The sequence below is a fragment of the Piliocolobus tephrosceles genome, chromosome 19 (assembly GCF_002776525.5).
Source record: "Piliocolobus tephrosceles isolate RC106 chromosome 19, ASM277652v3, whole genome shotgun sequence".
Lineage (NCBI taxonomy): Eukaryota > Metazoa > Chordata > Mammalia > Primates > Cercopithecidae > Piliocolobus > Piliocolobus tephrosceles.
The window spans coordinates 25,685,380-25,708,993 of record NC_045452.1 but is presented as its reverse complement, the minus strand read 5'-3'; the positions used below and the strand labels follow the sequence as shown (position 1 = coordinate 25,708,993).

Sequence of the window (23,614 nt, the reverse complement as noted above, 5' to 3'; positions counted from 1 at the left end):
CCTTCCTTCCTTCCTTCCTTCCTTCCTTCCTTCCTTCCTTCCTTCCTTCCTTCCTCCCACCCCTCCCTCTCCTCCCCTCTCCTCTACTCTCCTCTTTCTTTCCTTCCTCTCCTCCCCTCTCCTTCCCCTCCCCTCCCCTTCCCCTCTGCTCCCCTCCCCTCCTCTCTCCTCTCCTTTTCTTTCCTGACGGAATCTTGCTCTGTCACCCAGGCTGGAGTGCAGTGACACAATCCCATCTCACTGCAACCTCCGCCTCCCGGGTTCAAGCGATTCTCGTGCCTTGGCCTCCCAAGTAGTTGGGATTTACAGGCGCCTGCCACCACGCCCAGCTAATTTTTGTATTTTTAGTAGAGATGGGGTTTCACCATGTTGGCCAGGTTGGTTTCAAACTCCTGACCTCAAGTGATCTGCCCGCCTTGGCCTAATTTAATATGTGCTCCTAAATGGGTGGACTTAACAGAAATGCTGTAAATAAATTCTACTTTCATACACTACAGTTCATGTCTTTTATCCATTGCCTTCAATTCAGCGAATGTTTACTTGGCTAAGTTCTGGGGATATGAAAGTGAGTCAGAAATGCCCTCTTTGAATTTATGCGAAGATATTTGCCTCCTACCCAGTCTTATTGAAAGATCCTTTGAGGATGAGGCTTTTATTTTAGTTATCTGTGCTTTCCCTTTTTCCTCTATGCTCATTTTAATGCTTGGTTCATGATAGGTGATCATAGATATTTATCAAGAAGTGCTTACCTGAGACTGTAAATTGCACTCTCCAGGGAAAAACCGCCCTGTTCCAGCTCTCCACTTCTTCCCCTTATACAGAGATCTCTATAGCACCCATGCTGTGATCCCTGCAGCTGATTGGCACCTGGAGACAGAACCAGCTCCATGAGGATGTTTAATAGCCTGCTGCCTGACCAGATCAGGAATCTGGTGGGAGGCTGCTGGCTGTTAACAAGGCAGTTGTTAACAACTGCAACAGGTTTGAGAAAACTGAATAGAGATAACATGAGTATGATACCCCTTCAGTACTAAAAGCTTCATTTTCTACTTTTGGTTTTGATCTTTCACTGCTTATTTTGTTTACTTTGTTTCAGATACCATTTGTTACTTTTTCTTTCCATCTATTTGTCCACAGTTTTACTACTTCTATTTCTACTACAACAATAACTACTACTACTACTACTGGCTAGTACTAATTGAACACTTACTATGTGCTAAGCACAGTTTGGTGCCTCATACTTTTTAAATTTAGTCCTCACAAGTTGGCTATGAAAAAGTGCAAGTTGTATGCGGTGGCTTATGCCTGTAATCCTACCACTTTGGGAGGCTGAGGCAAGAGGATTGCTTGAGGCCAGGAGTTTGAGACCAGCCCAGGCAACAAATTGAGACCCCCATCTCTATGGTGGCATTTGCCTGTACTTCCAGCTACTTGGTAGCTGAAGGTGGGAGGATCACTTGAGCCCAAGAGTTTTAGGTTGCAGTGAGCCATGATCATGCCACTGCACTCCAGCCTGGGCGACAGAGTGAGACCCTGTCTCAAAAAACAAAACAGGCTGGGCGCGGTGGCTCCCGCCTGTAATCCCAGCACTTGGGGAGGCTGAGGTGGGTGGATCACCTGAGGTCAGGAGTTCAAGACCAGCCTGGCCAACATGGTGAAACCCTATCTCTACTAATACAAAAAATTAGCCAGGCATGGTGGCAGGCACCTGTAATCCCAGATACTCCAGAAGATGAGGCAGGAGAATCGCTTGAACCTGGGAGGCAGAGGTTGCAGTGAGCCGAGATTGCGCCATTGCACTCCAGCCTGGGCAACAAGAGTAAAACTCCATCTCAAAACAGACAAACCAAAACGAAACAAACAAACAAAAAAGCAAACAAACAAAAAAACAAAACAAAAGGCAAGAGGAACAGAGAGAGGTTAAGGGACTTAACAAAGCTGATAAATGGTAGTGAGTATGGCTGCAACTCCAGGACTGCCTGATAATCACTTGTGTGTTTGATGAGTACGCTGTCACTCTCAAATATGTATATACTCTATAAGCCCTGCCAAGGCTCTGAGATGACGTGTAAGAATCACTACAATGCAGTAAAATAGAAACATGTAAATCAGAATCATTAAAAATATAGACAGAATAGGAAGGTATCAGAAAGAAGGAATACTTAGATCATCTATAATGGTTAATAAAGTTGGGCTGGAGATTTAGCTGGGAGCTTCTTTTTTTTTTTTTTTGAGACGGAGTCTCGCTCTGTCGCCCAGGCTGGAGTGCAGTGGCCGGATCTCAGCTCACTGCGAGCTCCGCCTCCTGGGTTTACGCCATTCTCCTGCCTCAGCCTCCCGAGTAGCTGGGACTACAGGCGCCCGCCTCGTCGCCCGGCTAGTTTTTTTTTTTGTAGTTTTTAGTAGAGACGGGGTTTCACCGTATTAGCCAGGATGGTCTTGATCTCCTAACCTCGTGATCCGCCCGTCTCGGCCTCCCAAAGTGCTGGGATTACAGGCTTGAGCCGCCGCGCCCGGCCGCTGGGAGCTTCTTGTCAACTCATGGAAAAATAAAAGTAAAAAAATAGAAGGTAATAAAATTTATTTATTTTTTCCAGGCAAATAAGGCCTTTTGATTCATCTGGAAAAATAGGTCTAACCTATTTCTAAAATAAATTTCTCACAGGGTTCATCACAGAGGATTGGAAGGGCCTAGATTACTGCTCAATGACAAAAGTGTGGGCTTAATGTCCTCACTCTTCAGGGAGAGAATGTGGACTCTAGCATGGGAATTGAATATTTGAAATTGAAGATTTCTGAATAGTAAGTTTTCAATAACACCTTCTGAATGTAGTTTTTCCCCTGGGACATTGTAAATGGTGTTATCCTGCATCCTGGGTTGGTTTCGGTCATTTGTTTACTTAGCAGTTATTCACTGAGCGCCTGCCATATGCCATCCCCTGCCTGAGCACTGGGTATCCCTGGGCAGCGGTCATCTCACTGCTTTGGCACTCCTGGTGTTTCCATCCTGCCAATTCTTCCTGCTGGGTTTTTTCTGGACTCACTTTTTGTTTTTTCTGTGTTATTTTATTCTGATATTCTGAGGTGACACCTATAACCGTATGCCTTTTTTTTTTTTTTTGCCCGATGCTCTGATTTATCTTTCTGTATATCCTCGGGACCTAAAAATAGCAGCTACCAAATAGCTAAAGCTTCCTGTGTGCCAAGCACTTCACGAATATCACCTGTGATCCATCCACAGCCTTTAGAGCAGTGGCATTTACCATTTTGGGGTCACTTGCCTTTTGAGAAGTGCTCTAGAAAAATCATCTGACACACAATTTTGCATCTCAGTGAGTCTGTAGGGCTACAAAAGCACACACATGGACCATGAGTCCATGTTAAGAATACTTGCTTAAAGGAGATGTATTCTAGCTGTCCCTCAGTATCTGTGGGAGATTCATTTCAGCACCCACTCGAAGATACCTAGATCCATGGATGTTCAAGTCCCTTATATAAAATGGTGTAGTATTTGCATATAACCTACACAATCCTCCCATATGCTTTAAATTATCTTTAGATTACTTACAATACCTAATACAATGTAAATGGAAATCATTATACCATATCATTGAGACAAGGGAAAAACTCCATACATGTTCAATACAGACACCAACATCCATATTTTTCCTGAATGTTTTCCATCCACGGTTGAATCTGTGGATGTGGAATCCATGGATATGGAAGGCAACTGTATCTCCCTTTTTCAAATGAGGAAACTGAGTTAGGAGGAGGTTAATTAACTTGCAAGTTCTTGTGGTAGATAGTGGAGCCAGTTTGACCCTATGCCTGCTTGATGCCAAAGCTTTTGATTTTTCCAGTGTCCAAGAATGTAGATGCTCAGTAAATGGCCGATGTATATATGGAAGTGTGCGGAAGGCTATAAAGGGAACTTGATAGTTGATGTGTCCCAAAATATAACAGAACATCCATTTGATATCAGTATAGACAAGAAGATTTTTCTCAAGTGTTTGGATTTAACTGCCAAAACCTTTTGTGTTGCTTACAATTTTTTTCCAATTTAGTCGAGTGATAATTTCCACACCCCTCTCCATGATATAGTTCCAGCAATTTTTGCTTCTGGTGCCATTTCTGTTTGGCTGTGCACACTTTTTACTCTTGTGTTGAATTATATTTTCTCTGGATGCCAAGGCAGATGGATGGCACTTTTGTTATGATTCTGATATAAATAGCATGTGTTTAAAACTGGACATCAATACTTCTCTGGCAAATAAACAAATATATCAGTGAGATAGCCTTCTAATTGTGTTTTTCCCCCTGGTTAAGAAGTGTATTTGATGGTCTGTGACTTGATGCTTATTTTAGGGGTATACCTCACCAAGTTCTGAAGTAATCACATTCATGAATGTCTCAAAATCCTCTTTATTTTGAAAACCTCAGCTGAGGATGGTGTAAAGTCAGGGGTGAGCTACAGAACTCTTCACAGTGCCTTGGTCTTACTCAGAACCTTGTTTAGCTTTCAAAATCAAGGGTAAAATTAGCCTAAGCTTCTATCCCTTGCAGTCGTAGTGTTGATAACTATGGTCCATCAAGAGCAAAGATTAATGGGGTGCTTATCGCATGCTATGCCATGCTGAGTGTAAAAAGGTAAGTGGAGTCCACTGGAGGGACTTGTTGTCTAGCAGGGGCCAACAGAAAGGTCTGGAAGCAGAGAATCAAAGTGAAAATTGAGGTAGGACTAGAGGAATAGATGGGAGAATATTAGAACTTCTACTTCATGTTTTACCCACCACATCTGCAGCCCTGCAGCAAAGTGATGTAAGTATGAGTGGCTTTTATCTTTTGGTTCTTTTCTTTATTAAATGAAACAATTAGCAAAGCATACCTATAAGACTTAAGTTCTTTGTAAAAGCATGATTAATTTTGGACAATAGGAAGGCCTCCTGAAGGAAGGGGATATACCCTCAGTCTTGAAAGAGTAGTTGAAGTGTGCCAGGTGCAAAAGAATGAAGAAAATTCTAGCACAGGCATGAACCAAAACTCAGAAGTGAGGAACTACGTGGTGTATTGGGAGCACTGGGTGAGAACGTAGCATGCCTGGAGGTAATGGCGTCTGGAAGGGTCGCCTGAAGCCAGGTGGTTAATTATGTGAACGACCTTCTACCCCACAATTAAGAGTTTGAATTTCAGGCCTGATGCGGTGGCTCATACCTGTAATCCCAACACTTCAGGAGGCTGAGGTGGGAGGATCACTTAAGCCCGGAAGTTCGAGACCAGCCTGGGTAACATGGCGAAACCCTGCCTCCACAAAAATTAGCCAGATGTGGTGGCACGCACCTGTAGTCCCAGTTATTCAGGAAGCTGAGGCTAAGGTGCAAGGATCACTTGAGCCCTGAAGGTGAGGTTGCAGTGAGCTGAGACTGCACCACTGCATTCCAGCCTAAGACCTCCTCTCAAAAAAAAAAAAAAAAAAAAAAAAAAAATTGAATTTAGGTCTCTATGCCCTGGAAAAGCATTACTTCTTTTCTTTTTTCTCTTCTCTTCTCTTCTCTTCTTCTCTCTTTTCTTTTGAGATAGTCTCACTTGGTCACCCAGGCTGGAGTGCAGCAGTGTGATCTTGGCTCACTGCAACCTTCGCCTCCCAGGTTCAAGCGATTCTTGTACCTCAGCCTCCCGAGTAGCTGGGATTACAGGCACCCACCACCACGCCCAGCTAAATTTTTGTATTTTTAGTAAAGTCAAGATTTTGCCATGTTGGCCAGGCTAGTCTCGAACTCCTGGCCTCAAGTGATCTGCCTACCTTGGCCTCCCAAAGTGTTGGGATTACAGGCATGAGCCACCGCTCCCAGCCCTATTTTTTCTTTCTTAAAAAAAATTTTATTTATTTTTATTGATGCATAATCCATGTACATAGTTCAGGGTACATGGGATAATTTAATACATTCATATAATTTGTAAAGATCAAATCAGTATACTTGGGATATCCAGCACCTTAAATATTTGTCTTTATGTTAGAACCATTCAAATTCTTATCTTCTAGCTATTTTGAAATGTACAATAGGTTATTGTAATCTATAGTCACCTTACTGATCTATCTAATACTAGGTGTTATTTCTTCTATCAGACCATATATTTGTACCCATTAATCAACCTCTCTTCACCCTCTCCTCCCCTCTACCTTTCCTGGCCTGTGCTAACCACCAATTTACTCTATCTTGGTGAGATCCAATTTTTCAGCTCTTCCATACGAGTGAGAACATGCAACATTCTTCTTTTCTGTGCTTGGCTTATCTCAGTTTTTAATCAGAATGTCACATAATGACCTCCAGTTCTATCCATGTTGCTACAAATGGCAGAATTTTATTCTTTTTTATGACTGGATAATATTCCACTGGGTATATGTACCACGTTTTCTTCATCCATTCATCCAGTGATGGTCACTTAGGTTGATTCTATTTTGGCTATTGTGAATTGCACTGCAATGAACATGGACAGATGTCTTTTTGATATATTGATTTCCTGTTTTGGAGACACACACCCAGTAGTGGAATTGCTGGATCATTTGGTGGTTCTATTTTCAGTTTTTTGAGGAAAGTCTGTACTATTCTCCATAGTGGCTGTGCTCATTTACATTCCCATCAGCAGTGTACAAGGGTTCCCCTTTCTCTGCATCCTTGCCAGCATCTGTTACTGCCTGTCCTTTGGATAAAATCCATTTTATCCAAAATGGGGTGAGATAATATCTCATTGTGCTTTTGATTTGCATTTCTCTGATGATTAGTAATGTTAAGCATTTTTTTGTATACCTGTTGGCCATTTGGATGTCTGCTTTTGAGAAATGCCTATTCAGATCTTTTTTTTTTGAGACGGAGTCTCGCTCTGTCGCCCAGGCTGGAGTGCAGTGGCCGGATCTCAGCTCACTGCAAGCTCCGCCTCCCGGGTTCCCGCCATTCTCCTGCCTCAGCCTCCCGAGTAGCTGGGACTACAGGCACCCACCACCTCGCCCGGCTAGTTTTTGTATTTTTTAGTAGAGACGGGGTTTCACCGTGTTAGCCAGGATGGTCTCGATCTCCTGACCTCGTGATCCGCCCGTCTCGGCCTCCCGAAGTGCTGGGATTACAGGCTTGAGCCACCGCGCCCGGCCAAGATCTTTTGCCCACATATAAATCAGATTGTTTACTTGCTGTGAGCTGTTTGAACTCCTTATATATGTATTCTAGTTGTTAATCCTTTGTCAGATGAGTAGTTTGCAAATATTTTCTCCCATTTTGTGAGTTGTCTTTTCACTTTGCTGCTTGTTTCCTTTGCTGTGCAGAAGGTTTTAGCTTAATGTAATCCCATTTGTCTACTTTGGCTTTGGTTGCCTGTGGTTTTGAAGTCTTACACAAAATATCTTTGCTTACACTAATGTCATGAGGCAATTCCCCAATGCTTTCTTCTAGTAGTTTCAGGGTTTTGAGTCTTAGATTTAAGTCTTTCATCCATTTTGATTTTATTTTTGTGTATGGTGAGAAACAGGGCTCTAGTGTCATTCTTCTACATATAGTTATCCAGTTTTCCCAGCACTGTTCATTGAAGAGACTGTCTTTCCCCATTGTGTGTTCTTGGCATCTTTGTCAAAGATGAGTTGGCTGTAAACGTGTGGATTTGTATCTGGGTTTTCTATTCTGTTCCATTGTTCTCTGTGTCTGTTTTTATGCCAGTGACATGCTGATTTGATAGCAATAGCTCTGTAGTAAATTTTGAAGTCATGTAGTGTGATGCCTTCCACCTTGTTCTTTTTGCTCAGGATTGGTTTCTGTACTAGGGATCTTTTGTGGTTCCATGTAAATTTTAGGATTTTTTTTTTCTATTTCTATGAAGAATGCCATTGGTATTTTGGTAGGGATTGCATTGAATCTGTAAATTGCCTTGGGTAGTATTGCCATTTTAACAACGTTAATTCTTTCAATCCATGAACATGAAATACCTTTCCATTTGTTGATGTCCTCTTCAATTTCTTTCATCAGTGTTTTATAGTTTTCCTTGTATCAGTTTTTCACTTCGTGAAATATTCTCTGTAGCTATTGTACAGAGAATATTTATATTCTGTATAAATTATATTTATACAGAGCTGTTATATTCTCTGTAGCTATTGTAAATAGGTTTACTTCCTTGCTTTCTTTTTTAGTTTGTTTGCTGTGGGTGTGTATAAATGGCACCAATTTTTGTATGTTGACTTTGCATCTTGCAACTTTATTGAATTTGTCAGTTCTAACAGGTTTTTGGTGGAGTGTTTGGTTTTTCTTCTAAATATAAGATCACATCACCTGTGAACAAGGCTAATTTGACTTCTTCCTTTCCAACTTGGGGCTTCTTTTTTTTTTCTTAGTCTAGCTAAAGGTTTGTTGACTTTATCTTTTCAAAAAACCAACTCATGTTTCATTGATTTTCTGTATTTTTTTCTTGTCTCAATTGTGTTTATTTATCCTCTGATTTTTTTTTTTTTTTTTTTTTTTTCTGAGACAGGGCTCTGTTGTCCAGGCTGAAGTGCAGTAGCAGGATCATAGCTCACTGCAGCCTCAAACAGCTGAGCTCAAGCAGTCCTGCCTCAGCTTCCTGAGTAGCTAGGACTATAGGTGCTTGCCACCACCATTCCCAGCTAATTTTTTAAAAAAAGTTTTTGTAGAGGTGGTGTCTTGCTATATTGCCCAGGCTGGTCTTGAACTCCTGGCCTCAAGCAATCCTCCACTTCATCCTCCCAAAGTGCTGGGATTGCAGGTGTGAGCCACCGTATCCAGCCTCTGATCTTTATAATATCTTTCTTTCTACTACTTTTGGGTTTGGTTTGTTCTTGCTTTTCTAGTTCCTTGAAGTGCATCATTAGATTGTTTCTTTGAAGTCTATTTTTTTTGACATAGGCATTTATTATTATAAACTTCCTTCTTAGTACTGCTTTTGCTGTAGCACATAGACTTTGGTGTGTTGGATTTTCATTTCATTTATTTCAAGAAATTTTAAAATGTCCTTCTTAATTTCTTCATTGATTCATTGGTCATTCAGGAGTATGTTGTTTAATTTCCATGTATTTGTGAGTTTCCGAGGTTCCTTTTGTTATTGATTTATAGTTTTATCCCATTGTGATCAGAAAAGATATTTGATATGATTTCTACTTTTTTGAATTTGTTGAGACTTGTTTTGTGGCCTAAGTTGTAGTCTATTCTGGAGAATATTCCATGTGCTAATGAAAAGAATATGTATTCTAGCTGGGTACAGTGGTGTGTGTCTATAATCCTAAATACTTGGGAGTCTGAGGGGAGGATCACTTGAGCCCAGGAGTTTTGAGTCCAGTCTGGGCAATATAGCAAGACCCCATCTCTAAAGAAAGAAAAAGAAAATGAAATGTGTATTCTGAAGCAGTGAGTGAAATGTTCTGTAAATATCAGTTAGCCTTATTAGGTCTAGTCTGTAGTTTAATGGCAGTGTTTCTTTGTTGACTTTCTATGTGGATGATCTATTTATAATTGAGAGTGAAGTGTTTTGAAGTACCCTAATATTATTGTATTGCAATCTGTCTCTCCTTTTAGATCTAGTAATATTTAACTTTAGGTCCTTGTGAGCTCTGGCATGGCTTGCATATATATTCATAATTGTTATATCTTCTTGCTGAATTGATCCCTTTATATAGTGATCTTCTTTTTGTTTTTTGATAGGTTTTGATTTTACCCAGATTTATTAAAGATACTTTTCTTTTTTTTTTTTTTTTTTTTTTTTTTTTAGGCGGAGTCTTGCTCTGTCGCCCGGACTGGAGTGCAGTGGCCGGATCTCAGCTTACTGCAAGCTCCACTTCCCGGGTTTACGCCATTCTCCTGCCTCAGCCTCCTGAGTAGCTGAGACTACAGGCGGCCGCCACCTCGCCCACCTAGTTTTTTTGTATTTTTAGTAGAGACGGGGCTTCACCGTGTTAGCCAGGATGGTCTCGATCTCCTGACCTCGTGATCCGCCCGTCTCGGCCTCCCAAAGTGCTGGGATTACAGGCTTGAGCCACCGTGCCCGGCCTTAAAGATACTTTTCATAACCAATCATGGTATTTAAGCAGGACATGGGCAGACAATCGTTAACAGTATTTAACAACTTTCAAACTCCCTTCTTCAATGGACTACCAAAAATCAGAAAGCCATTATCAAACCCTATGAAGTCTTCATTTGATGCTCTGTACAGGGAAAGTTTAGAGTGAGGGTTGAAGAACTTTTCATGAGCCAACCATGACTTTCAGGAAGTGAAATGAAAATGGGAGAATTTATCTGAAGATCCACAACCTAGAAAGAGAACTGCTGCTCTTTTGAGGGGCACCATCTCAGTGGCCTCACTGGAAAGTCCAGATTGCCTGACACACTGATAACCAGTTATTGAGGGTCAGGTCCCAACAGGTATCTCGGTTTAAGGGAGTTAAGTCTGTGCTAAAGGTGGAAAGAGAAAAGAGGAGGACATAAAATTTAATTTGTTTTCCCCTCCTTAAGGCTTTCGTGCTAAAGGGGCTATGTGTGTCAAAGCCAGGAAATCCCTCCTTGTGGGAGCCAAGAGGAAGTCTCTCAAAACTAGAAGTGAAAGGTGTTTTTTCCACATCAGTCTAGTTTTGAAGACATTCTATTAGTGACATGTGCTCCTTCCCCAAAAGGCAACAATGAAGTGTTCTGGTGCTAACCATATAGCTTCTCCATTTTTATAAAACTTGATTAAAATAGTATTTCAAACTGTACAGTCATCAGAGGTACACAGTTATTAAAAATATACACACTTCACTTGGCATCTCCAACACCTTCAGCTTTCTGTGCCTGGTCTGTTTTGGCATCTCCATGTTGTGCAAGGTTATTCTCCTCCTTGCCAATATCAGCTTTACCCTTTTTCCCTTTTTCCCTTTGGGTACCTTCTCTGTCTTCTTTGTAGGGGCCCTTTTAGGCTTGTGCTCTGGCTTTGGAGGAGCAGGTTTAGCAGACAAGCTTGCAGATCTCTGTGATTTGTCCTTCATCTTGGTTTTATCTTTTTTTTTGTTTGTTTTGAGACAGAGTCTTGCTCTGTTGCCCAGGCTGGAGTGCAGTGGTGTGATCTTGGCTCACTGCAACCTCTGCCTCCAGGGTTCAAGTGATTCTCCTGCTTCAGCCTCACCAAGTAGCTAGGATTATGGGCGCTCCCCATCATGCCCAGCTAATTTTTCGTATTTTTAGTAGAGATAGGGTTTTGCCATGTTGGCCAGGCTGGTCTCAAACTCCTGACCTTAGGTGATCCACCTGCCTCAGCCTCCAAAGTGCTGGGATTACAGGTGTGAGCCACCCAGCTGGTTTTATCTTCTTTCATGTCCTATTCAACCTTTCTCTTGGGCATGGTGATGATGGCAGTGGGATGTCGGTGCTGGGTGCAGGATGTAGCACCACACGGCCTCTTGTCAGTTCAGGGGACATCTCACCTCTTCTTCACACTACTTGATAATCTTTGATTTGTAGTCTATTTTATCTGATACAGGTAAAGCTATTCCTGCTCGTATTCTGGTTTTCATTTGCATGGAATATCCTTTCCATTCCTTCACTTTCAGTCTGTGTGTGTTTTTATAGGTGAGGTGGGTTTCTTGTAGGCAGCATATTGTTGGGTGTTGTTTCTTAATCTATTCAGCCACTCTATGCCTTTTAATTGGAGAACTGAGTCAATTAACATTGAGTGTTATTATTGATGAGTAAGAACTTACTGTTGCTGTTTTGTTGCTTTTTTCTGTTTGTTTTATAAGTCTTCCCTTCCTTCCTTTCTTACTGTCTTCCCTTGTGGTTAAGTGATTTTCTCTGGTAGTATGTTTTAATTCATTGCTTTTTAGGTTTCTGCGTTATAGTTACCATGAGGCTTACAGAAACATCTTATAGATATAAGAAATTATTTTAAAAAGATGACAGCTCATCTTAGGTTACAAAAAAGAATATAAACAAACAAAAAATGAAAAAAAACTCTACACTAATTCTATCTGCCCCACATTTTGACTTTTAGTTGTCTCAATTTACATACTTTTATATTACCCATCTCAACAGGTTGCAGTAGCTATTACTGTTTTTTTTTTTTTTTGAGATGGAGTCTTGCTCTGTCGCCCAGGCTGGAGTACAGTGGCGCGATCTCGGCTCACTGCAAGCTTTGCCTCCCAGGTTCACGCCATTCTCCAGCCTCAGCCTACTGAGTAGCTGAGACTACAGGCACCCGCCGCCACGCCCTGCTAAGTTTTTGTATTTTTTAGTGGAGACGGGGTTTCACTGTGTTAGCCAGGATGGTATGGATCTCCTGACCTCATGATCCGCCTGCCTTGGCCTCCCAAAGTGCTGGGATTACGGGTGTGAGCCGCCCCACCCGGCCTCTATTACTATTTTTAAGAAATTTCTCTTTTGGGCTTCATGCTAGAGTTATGAGTAGATTGCACACCACAATTTCAGTATTAGAGTATCCCAAGTTTGTCTGTGTACTTAATTTTACCAGCATGTTTTATATCTTTAGTTTTGTTTTTTCTGAATGTTAGTGTTTTCTTTCTTTCAGATTGAATTCCTTTGGCATTTTTTGTAAGACAGGTCTGATGGTGGTGAATTCTCTCAACTTTTGTTTGTCTGGGAAATCCTTTATCTCTCCTCCATAGTTGAAGAATAACTTTACTGGATATAATATTCTTGGATGACAGTTTTTTTTCTTTTCTTTTAGAACTCTGAAAATTTGTTGCCTTCCCTCCTGGCTGTATGATTTCTGTTAAGAAGTCTGTTGCAAGATGAATGGGAGCTCCTTTATATGTTACTTGTTTTTTTCCCTCTTGCTGCTTTTAGGATTCTCTCTTGTTCTTGACTTGACAGTTTATTATTTGCCTTGGAATAGTTTATTTGGGTCAAATCTGTTTGTTGTTTTCTGACCTTCCTGTACCTGGATATTTATATCTTTCTCAAGTTTTGGAAGGTTTTCTGTTATTATTTCTTTGAATAAGCTTTGTACCCCTTGCTCTTGCTCAATTCCCTTGAATACCAATAATTTTTTAAAATTTCATCTTTTGAGGAAAATCTTCATTGCTTCTTGTTCTTTTTTTCATTTTTCTCCTCTGAGTGTATTTTCAAATAGCCTGTCTTCAAGCTAACTGATTCTTTCCTCTTCTTGATCCATTCTGCTGTTGGTAGCCTTTAATGAATTTTTCAGTTCAGCAAATGTATTTCTCAGTTCCAAGTTTTCCACTTGATTTTTTAAAATATGATTTCAATCTCTGCTAAATTTCTCTGATAAAGTTCTGAATTGATTTTCTGTGTTATCTTGGAAATCACAGAGTTTCCTTAAAATTGCTCTTTTGAATTCTTGGACAGACAGCTCAAATACCACTGTTTCATTAGGACCAGTTACCAGTTCCTTGCTTTGATTGCTTGGAGAAATCATGATTCCCTGTTTGCTGCTGTTTTTTGTGGACGTACATCTGTGTTTTTGCATTGAAGGATAGTTATGTATTCCAGTCTTCTCTGGATTTTTTTGTTTTGTTTTCGTTGGATATATTTTCTTAGAGGTTCTTTACTGCTAGCTTGCTGTCTCCTTTTCTGCTGTAGTTGTTGGTACCTTGAGCTCAGGTTCACCTTGTCTCTAGTAACTACTTGGGATGCTGCCCTTCCTGAATTGGAGGGGAGTGTCCTAAAGGGCATGTCCCAGCAGTGTGGGAAGACTGGCTAGGGTTTGTGTCCAGGGGACCAGCATGTGCCTGCTGAAAAGCCACTCTGATTTGGTGTCTCCTTTTGTTGAGTTATAGAGCAGAGTTTCAAGAGGTGGCGATGGTAGTCCCACCTCCCCCTCTTTACCTCTTTACCTCTTTCTGTCCTCCGGGATGTTTCTCCCTTCAGGCACTTGTGATGGATTAAGGCAGGGACAGGTCTCCTGCCAGGGAACCCAGAATGGTGGAAAAGCTGGTTGTCCACCTCAGCCTCACTTTTCTCAGTGTAGAAACAGTGAATTGGGGGAAAATTTCTTTGCAGGCTTGGTGCCAGGCAGAATGGGGGGAGGGGTGTTGTGGATGTGGAAGTTGAATTCTCTTACTGTCCCCTCAGAGCTGTGGCCCCAAGATCTGTTTCATCTTCATAGGAGAATTCTGGAATATTCCTGGTGATAATGTTGGCACTGTATATTTACTTTTGGTTTTCAGGTGGGAGTGAAGCCAGCTTGCTTCTATGCTGCCATTTTGGAACCGGATTATTGCATGTTTTTAAAAAAACTTTATTTTGAAATAATGTTAGATTCACATAAAAGTTATAAAATTAGTTCTGTGTTCCTGTGTACTTCCAGCATCTCCCAGTGATAATATCTTACAGAATAACCGTAGTATAATTACTGAAACTGGGAAATTGACATTGGTTCAACATCAATTTAACTAAAGTCAATACTAACTAAAGACTTTACTCACATTTCGCTAGTTTTTACCAGTGTGCCTATCTTTTTCCTTGGTGACTAGTCCTATGAAATTTTAACACATGTATAATTTGATGTTGTACGTGTGTGTGTGTGTGTGTGTGTGTGTGTGTGTGTAGACAGGTTCTCATTCTGTTACCCAGGCTGGAGTGCAGCAGTGTGGTCATAGCTCACTGCAACCTGGAACTACTGGACTCAAGTGATCCTCCCATCTCAGCCTCCTGAGCAGCCGGGACTATAGGCACACCACCGTACCTGGGTAATTAATTTTTTTTTGTAGAGATGCGGTTTCACTATGTTGCCCGTGCTAGTCTTGAACTTTTGGCCTGAAGCAATCGATCCTCCAGCCTTGGCCTCCCAAAGTGCTGGGGTTACAGGTGTGAGCCACTGCTCCCAGCTGCATCGTGTATTTTTTTTTTTTTTTGAGACGGAGTCTTGCTCTGTCACCCAGGCTGGAGTGCAGTGGCACAATCTCGGCTCACTGCAAGCTCCGCCTCCTGGGTTCACGCCATTCTCCTGCCTCAGCTTCCTGAGTAGCTGGGACTACAGGTGCCTGCCACCACACCCGGCTAATTTTTTTGTATTTTTAGTAGAGACGGGGGTTTGCCGTATTAGCCGGGATGGTCTCAATCTCCTGACCTCATGATCCGCCTACCTCAGCCTCCTAAAGTGGTGGGATTACAGGCTTGAGCCACCACACCCTGCTTTTTTTTTCTTTTCTTTTCTTTCTTTCTTTCTTTCTTTCTTTCTTTCTTTCTTTTTTTTTTTTTTTTTTTTTTTTGAGACAGAGTCTCACTCCGTTGCCCAGGCTAGAGTGCAGTGGCACAGTCTTGGCTCACTGCAACTCCACCTCCTGGGTCCAAGCAGTTCTCTGCCTCAGCCTCCGAAGTAACTGGGATTACAGGCACTCCGCCACCACGCCTGTCTAATTTTTGTATTTTTAGTAGAGATGGGGTTTCACCATCTTGGCCATGCTGGTCTTAAACACCTGACCTCGTGATTCACCTGCCTCGGCCTCCCAAAGTGCTGGGATTATAGGCGTGAGCCACTGCGCCCAGCCAGCAATGCAAATTCTTAGGCCTCACCCCGACCCAGGACTGGAATGGGAATCTGGAGTGGGCCCAGCAATCTGTTTCTAACAAGCCCTCCAGGTGATCCTCATGTCCACTCAAGTGTGGGAACTCTTGATTGTTAGGACACATTAGTCAGAGGGGCCAGGGATAGGTGGTCTACGTAGAGGTTACAGCAGGTGAAGAGAAAAAAACCCTTGCTTGGGAATGAGCACATTTGAGGGACTGCCGGTGTGGTTGAGGCAGAGGGAGCCAGGGGAGGGTGGCAGCAGAGAAGCAGGGGAGGGCCCGTGCTGCAGCCACAAAGACACCAAGGACTTTGGTCTTGGTTCTAAGAGCACTAGGAGGCAACTGGAGTGTTCTAAGCAAGGAAGTAACACAAAGACATCAGCATTTGAAATGATTATGCTGGTTGTTGTGAGGAAGACAGAAGGGACCACAGTAGGGGTGTGTGTATGTGTATGTATGTATGTGTGTGCGCGCGCATTGGATTGAGACATGGAAAGAGAAGTAGTACTCATACAGTGGTCACATAAAATCCCTCCACCCAGGAATCCTACAATTTAGTGTGAAATTCACGTGATTTGCCTAAGGTTTTCTACACAGTTCTCCAGTAGCTTGCAAATCATTGGATCGTTTGACAAACCCAAAGGCTCCATTCTTATAGCTTGCATAGGCCCAATAAGAAAATCTGTCAGCCAATCTGTGCTAACCCCATTGCTCTCTTATTTTTCAGAATCCCCAAAGTCAGAAATACTTTATCTTGAAGGTAATGAAACAAAATAGCACCAAAACAAATGCTCCCAAAGGCAACAGCACCCTCTCAGGCAGTACCAAAGCCAGGTGAGATGCTCCTCCTCCCTGAGCGTCTGTGCTCACTGATGTCGCTTTTGCACAGTAGACAGGTCATTGTGCATGGCTTCAGGTCTCAAGAGAAAGGTGCTTTAAAAGTTGATCGTGTTACCATTGCCACTTCTATCTGGTTTGTGTCCGTCATCCAGGCAACAAGCATTTACTAAGTGCTGACTCCTGTGCCGAAATGTTGTAAGCGTTCTCATATATATCACATCAGCAAGCATTGGCTTGCACGTTTTAACAGTGGATGACCTTAATTTGGTGCTCAGCATGAATGGAAATACTAGACAACTGCAGTGAGTTCAGAGAATGATTCCACCCTTGTCACTGTGGGACAGCAGGGCCCACTCGACAATCCAGCTTTTCTTAAGCCGAGATTCACATTTCCTGCGATAGGTGGCAGCAGCAGCAAGACTTCTAGTTCCTGAACCCTGAAACTGGGAAACTTGCAACTTTGCAGGAGCTGAGGTCTTGCTTAGACTTGGCTTGACTATAAATAGGATGTGCTCAGCACTCCTTGTCTGCTTATAGGAGAAGAGAGAGAGCGTAATTGTCGCCAGCTCTTACACTTTAAAAGGCTTCGAGTGAAACTGTTTTGAGATGTTTGACAGCACGCTTGTGGTCAGTGTTTCTGACATGACTTGTTTTTTCTCAGTTGCCGTATCTGTGTCTGTCATCACATCAGGTGTGGTGGGTCTGACAATATTCATGAGGTAATAGTGAATTTCTGAGATAGCTCCTGAAATTAGACTTTTATATCCACGATAAAGAGTATTACAAACAAAACAGTATAAGGTTTTTTCTATATGCTCTGTATTTGGGGCAGCAAGACATTCAAGCTAGTGTGAACTAATACAAAACACAATTACTTAATTTGGTTCAACGTAACATTCATCGGTTTTTGGAGGATGACGCGCTGGGCACACGGTGAAACCCGACCCTGGCTCCCACGGCATCAATGATCCGACAGGGAAGACAGACACTGAACAGTCATGGGGTCGAGGGTGCTCATTAAAGAAACCTGGCTGACCCTGGCCACCAGTTCTCAGTAGGAGGTTGAGTGAGGAATCGTGGATGGCGTAGAAACTTTTACGTTGAATGGTGGGAAGAAGAGAGACTCTTCAATAAAATACAGGAATAGAAGGACATGTGGTGTGCATGTGTGCTATTCTGTGTGTGTGGTATGTGTGTCTGTGGGGGGTAAGTGGTCTGTGGTATGTGTGTGTGTTTCTGTGGGGGATGAGTTGTATGTGGTACATGTGTGTGATGAAGGTGGTGTGTGTATGTGTATGTGTGGTGTATGTGTGGTGAGTGTGTAGTGTGTGTTGGGAGGCGAGTGCTGTCTGAATGGCAGGGCTGTGGAAACCATTTATTTGTCAGTAATTTGGAGCAGCAGTTACGTGCCGAGTACTCTGGGCCTGGGGGTAGAGTGGTGTAAACACACCCTTTTATTTTGTAGAGCCTACCATGGAGTTAATTTCCCAACTAAAAGTATAATGCCAAGTTGGGGTATGTGCAGTGCTGGGGAAGTGCAGGCTGTGTGAGAGACTCTGCAGGGAGGACGCTGGGTGTTCAGAGAAGCCTCTCCAGAAGGTGATGTTCCAGGAGGTCTCAAGGCAGAGGAATCGGCCAGGGCGGAGCAGGGCCGAGTGACCCACGGGGCCATGACAGGGGAGACGTGGGCAGGAGCCAGCTCCTGTCCTGCCTAGTGGGCACTGGTAGGCGTGATGTCTAGAACATGCCATGACACACTTATTAAAGAACATTTAACATAAAAAGATCAACGTCTCCATCATCCCCAGGTAGCAATTTTTGTCATATATTCTAGTCCCTGTCCATTTGTGACAATCCATTTTTATATCATTGTGTTCATAGTGTATGCCGCACTGTATTTGTTCTCTTGACATTGTCCTAAATGTGTTTTGATGTTTCTACGTATTTTCTAGTTACCAGTTGTAGCAGTGATATCCTACTCCATTAAAATCTATTAACGTTGCGCGGTTCGTTACGTTTTTCATTTGATTTCTAGGTTTGTAGGGGTGGGTCTTGCAGTGTGCGAGGGTAGACTGTCTGTGACGATGAGGTTCGGGCAGGGCAAGGGGCTGTACAGGGCCTGGGGAGCCCCTTGGTGGAGGGAGGCTGCGTCCCAAACGTGTGGCCATAGTGTTGCCTAGCTGTGGAGGCAGGTCAGTTTATAAGCTCAGATTTTTCTGCTAAATTGAATTCAGATGACTGGCTAAATTGTTTTTTGTGATACCCTATCATTTGGAATATATTTGTAAATCAACTTGCATTCTTATAATTCCTATGTTTAGAACAATAGACTAGGGGTTGCCAGTAGAGTCTGTCGAAGATACTAAGGCAGTATGAGACTGGAATGGGGGAGGCGGGACTGGTCTTCAAATGTTGGTGGCACGAATGCTGGAATCCTCATATTTGATTAGAAATGTATGTAGATGACTTGCTTTTAATTTTCTACACATTCTCAAGTAGGTTGTGGAATTGTTAAACCATTTTGCAAACTCAAGTTATCCGTTCTTATGGATTGATACACGGATTTTCTTATTGCCATATCAAATATACGAAAACTTCATTACTCTTATCTGTTTACATAAGAATACACACAAATCACTCACATGCATGTAGGCAAATACATATACACACATACATGCTGGCACAATTGGACAAAAAGCCAAGGATTAAATTCAGCGGAGTTTGGGTCTTGGCTTCACTGTCACTGAGTAAATTTGGCATTTTCTCTCTGGCGTTTAATTTTTCCATCTCTAAAAATATGGATAATAGTGTCTAACTCACAAGGTTGTCATATGGTTGATGATTAAATGAGATAACACCCAGTGCCCAGCAAAATAGATGCTCATTTATTGCTAGTTGAAGCACCTAAATGTAATGTCTGCAGCTGTCTTTTAACTTCATTTTGATATAAAGTAGGAAACTTTACATATTAACCTCTTTAAAGGCAAAAACTATAAACTCATACTTATCAATCAACTTCGGGTTCTTCTAAAGCACTGATCTCAAGCTTATTAAATACAGATGGCTGGGCCCCACCCCCAGAGAGTCAGTTTATCTGGGTGGAGCCTGGAAATGTACATATCTGAAAAAAGGTCTCAGAGTGCTGGTTCAGGCACCACACTTTGAGAACCACTATTTTAAAGCTACATGCTTGCTTTCACGGCCCTTTGCAAAGGCATTTTTAAAAAAGGAAAATAAATGCATTTAAAAACAATGGTATTAATAACAATAAAAAATCATGTTATTTCTGCTTGAGGAATCTACAAATGGAATAGCTCTTTCTCCCCTTCAGATGAACTGATGGATGGTGTCTGCTGGGAAAAGTCTTTAATCCGACCCTGGAGATACAGTGATAGAGTTCACACTCTCACCCCCTCTAGCCAGACAGGTACCCCACAGAGCAGTGCTGAATTTCTCCAGGCCACAGTAGTATTAGCTGGAGATGCTGCGGGGATGCCTTGTTCTTTCCTTTTTACAACATATTGCCATTTTCTTTAACATTCTGAATTAAATGGTGAGTGACGAGAGGGTCAGGGTGGGTTGTGTTTCTCTTTCTCTTCCTAGACCCTAGCCGATGCGTGGCCTACAGTGTTTGCTGAAGAATGGATGGTTGAGAGAATGGTTGCTTAGAAAATGCTTATACCAAGAATGTTTAAGTAGAACACACAATAGGCTCCATTTTCAGAACTATCCAGATTTGGCCCTTTGGAATCTTCGTATTGTAATTGAAGTCTCACTAGCTTTTATGATCCCGCAAGTGGTAGAAATTAGAACTAGAGGAGACCAACAGGTCACCCAGACCGTTCTCCCGCTGGAAGAGGATTATTCCCTGCAGTGTACTCTGTGGCATTAGGAGGAATTACTTTTCATATGATTTTTTTTTTTTTTTCATGCTGTCTCCAACTAAGTGTTTCTTGAATTGAATCACTTTGTATTCAAGTAATAAAATGCACAACAGGCAGTGCATTTCCGGGTGATTATCTTACTCCTCAGGTGGTGTAATAAGGCATGAGGCCAAAGCCCTGGCATGCCTTATTGTTATTAGGAAGTGAATTTATGGGTAAAATAAAGAGAACGGTTCTGTGCATCAGCAATCACTGCAACAAGGAATGCAGTAACAGTGGATGTTCCCCACGTGCTTAGAGAGCCGGGTAATGTGCGAGACTGAGTGTCCCCATCACACAACCCTGGGCAGCCAGTGAATTTCGGCTGCTCTGAAGGAACGTGTTATTAATTTTGTAAAAAGAGACAGGAAAGCTTTGGTCATTGACAACCATGTGAACTTGATATCGGGGAAGAGCATGTCTCCTGGTTCTAGAAGAGAGAGGCTTAGTCTCCAGCCTTGGGACTCCGCAGTCATGTAGCCCAGGGCAAGTCACAGGCCTGCTCTGAACATCGATTTCCTCACCTATGATGTGGGAAGAAGAATAACTGGGTGTGGGAAGAGTTAAATGATAACTAAGTTTCATAAATATTAAGCACATTTCTTGACTCTGCGAGTCCCCAATAAATAATTGACTTAGATAACGTATTTGCCTTCTCAAAATTCCTCATCAGGCTGAGTTTCTTGTCTCTTAATTTCTTCAATCTTGTTTTATTATTTCAGCTACACAGATAATTCCCATCACCCTTGGTGCTCCTTCCTGGCCAAAATGTGCACATCTCCACTTCCCTTGCACACACCCTTGACTTGTGGTATCACACTTGCCTGTCAAGACCCTGGTCCAAATTAAACCCAACTTTGTGCCTACCCATGCTGCTGCTGAGCATGGCTGGAGAAAAACACACAACCACAGGTTCGTGTCCATGAACCTCAGATGGCTCTTACAGTTCCCTGGCTGTCACTTCACTTCTCCCACTCCCCGACTTGCCTTCTCTTCTAGACAGTGTGTCATTCTGTGTCCTGTGATCTCAATCTTAAGATACTTCTCCCCAGCGTCACTCACTGCTGATGACCTGACTTCCTAGTTCAAGGAGAAAACAGAATCAGAAGGGAGCTGCCACAAGCTCCCATCACCACACCCGAGTCCACGTTCTCCAGCTTCTCTTTTGTCACCATGAAGGCTCATCCTGCTGCTTGTCCATGAGATCCCATCTCCATTGGCCAACCGTGGGAACCAGCAAAGCTCATCTTTCTCTCCTGCTGCATTTCTCTTTGCCCTGCTACTAGGTTGCCGTCACGAGTGTTCAAACATGCTGCTGATTCTCCCGTCTTGAAGAAATGTCTCCCGAGACGTCATCACACTGTCTCTCAGCTCTACTGTTTCTCCCCCTTACAGCAGAGTTCTTTCCAACTGCTGTCTCTATTTACTGTCGCTCGTTCTCCTCTTCACTGTTCAGGAACTCACTTACACAAATTCCCCCAACACTGTTACTATCAGGGTCCTCGGTGGTGCCTATAGGGCTCACTCAAACCAAAGCCCTTATTCCTGTGGCATTTGACACTCACCATCAACCCTCCTTCTTAGAACTTATTCTTCTCATGGTTTCTAGGACTGTGGCCTCTGGTCTTTCTCAGTCTCCTTTGCTGGTTCTTCTTCATCTCCTTCAGTGGTGAATGTTGGGGGGCCCCAAGTCTCAGCCCTTTGACATTTTCTTTTTTTATACCTACTTTCTTGATGAGATTATCTCGTATCATGCCTTTATATACATGATATTTTGGCAATTCCGAAACTTGTTTTTTTTTTTTTTTTGAGACAGAGTCTCACTTCTATCACCCAGGCTGAAGTGCCATGGTGTGATCTCGGCTCGCTGCAACCTCCACCTGCTGTGTTTAAGCAATCCTCCCACCTCAGCTTCCTGCGTAGCTGGGACTATAGGTGTGCACCACCACACCTGGCTCATTTTTGTATTTTTGTAGTGACAAGGTTTTGCCATATTGCCCAGGCTGGTCTTGAACTCCTGAGCTCAAGCAATCTGCCCACCTTGGCCTCCCAAAGTGCTGGGATTCTCAAACTTTTATCTTCAGCCCCAATCTGTCCCCTGAACTCAAACTCACATATTCAGTGACCTATTCAGTATATCTACCTGGATACCCAACAGGCATCTTAAACTTGAATGTCCAAAATGGAAGTCTTGATCTTCTGTAAACCTGTTCTACCTGCAGTCTTTCCCATCTCAGGTAATGGCCATTCCATCCAACCTTTCTTTTGCATGCTGAATCAAATCTACCAGAGTATGATGGACTCCTCCTTCAGAATATGGCTGGAATCTGATCACTTCTCAATACTTTTACAAAAACCTCATGGTCTGAGCCACTGTCTTCTCTTGCATGGATTATTGCCGTAGACTTCTAATTGTCTTCATTTCCTCCCTTGCACCTGTAAGCCTATTCATGACATACGGCCAGAGGTATTCCTTTAACCCAGAGGCCAGATCATCTCCTCTGCACTAACCCCCAAAGGCTTCACATGTCAGATATCACAGTAAGAGCCAAGCCTCACACTGGCCTGCAAGGCTGTCCTTCATCTGGCTGCCTGTTGCTTTCTTGTCCTCCTAACTGCATGGTTCCCCTCTCGGTCTCCTTTAGATCTTTGCTTAATATCTTCTATTCTTCTCTGCTCCAGTGGTCTCCATAGACCTGATTCACTTGTATGATTAATTTGTTTATTGTCTGCCTTCCATTTCTACAGTATAAGATCCACAAGGTCTAATAGTTTACCTATTTTGTTCACTGATATCTGGACTCCTAGAAAGGAACTAAATAAATATGTGTTGACTGTGTGAACACATACCAAGCTATGTTTTTCACTGTAATTCTGGAAGTTTACCTCTGTAATGATTCAATTCAGTTAAATTAATCCAGCCCAAGAAAGATGTGTGTGGGATTGCTGAGGCTCTAGGGCTCCTATGGTATAAGCCGTGGGGTGGTACTTACCTACAGGGCCTGCCACCCGACTGTGGCAAATAAGACGGGTCTCTAGACTGTACAGTGTAAGGCAGAGTGGGTGCCTGCCCAGAAAGGGAAAGCAAAGTACTAGCCAATGTGGATTTCTTGCACATCAAAAAAAATTCTTCTTCATTTCTTCAACCCTATAAACTCTGAGATTCTTCAAATTGAGGACTTCAGAAGCATCATCTAGTCTGATTCTGTATACTTGTATAGTACCATCCACATCCATCTATTTTTGAATATTAAATAACTTTGCGCTTGCATTTAATACATGGAACCTGATAGGAAACTGTGTGTGTGTGTGTGTGTGTGTGTGTGTGTGTGTGTGTGTGTGTGT

At 42.5% G+C, this 23,614-nt stretch overlaps 1 protein-coding gene across 4 annotated transcripts in view; it reads left to right on the top strand.

Moving 5' to 3' along the window:
• Positions 1–23,614, top strand: part of EFCAB6 (EF-hand calcium binding domain 6) — a 304,195-nt gene that overhangs the window by 1,020 nt on the left and 279,561 nt on the right. For 3 of the 4 annotated variants that reach the window (XM_031934644.1, XM_031934643.1, XM_031934645.1), the window contains exon 2: positions 2,666–2,802. The exons of the other annotated variant lie outside the window; for it this stretch is intronic. The gene's annotated coding sequence lies outside the window, so the exon portion shown is untranslated. The remainder of the gene's footprint in view (positions 1–2,665; positions 2,803–23,614) is intronic. 4 annotated transcript variants of the gene reach the window in all.